Source organism: Penaeus monodon, chromosome 29, assembly GCF_015228065.2.
Source record: "Penaeus monodon isolate SGIC_2016 chromosome 29, NSTDA_Pmon_1, whole genome shotgun sequence".
In the NCBI taxonomy this organism is placed as follows: Eukaryota; Metazoa; Arthropoda; class Malacostraca; order Decapoda; family Penaeidae; genus Penaeus; species Penaeus monodon.
Genome location: NC_051414.1, coordinates 10,687,054 through 10,687,337, shown reverse-complemented (window position 1 = coordinate 10,687,337; position 284 = coordinate 10,687,054).

Below are 284 nucleotides of genomic sequence, written 5' to 3'. Positions count from 1 at the left end.
TGCATCCTTTGTTTTCGTGCCATCCGTGAGTTCATGGCCGCACAATCAAGGGAATTGTCACAGATTTTGTTATATTTCATGTATTCTGAATCGTAATGCAAGCTCACTATATATTTATGCAAACAGGAAAAGACAAAATGTATAGGATTAATATTGATCAATCAGTCGACAAGAGCGGATGTGTGCAGAAAGTTAGTGAAATGTGTCGTATGTGAGTCTGTGTCCGGAGTTTGTGTTGTGCCATTAGTGTAACTGTCCGCAGATTGTACATTGACAGTTCCGTA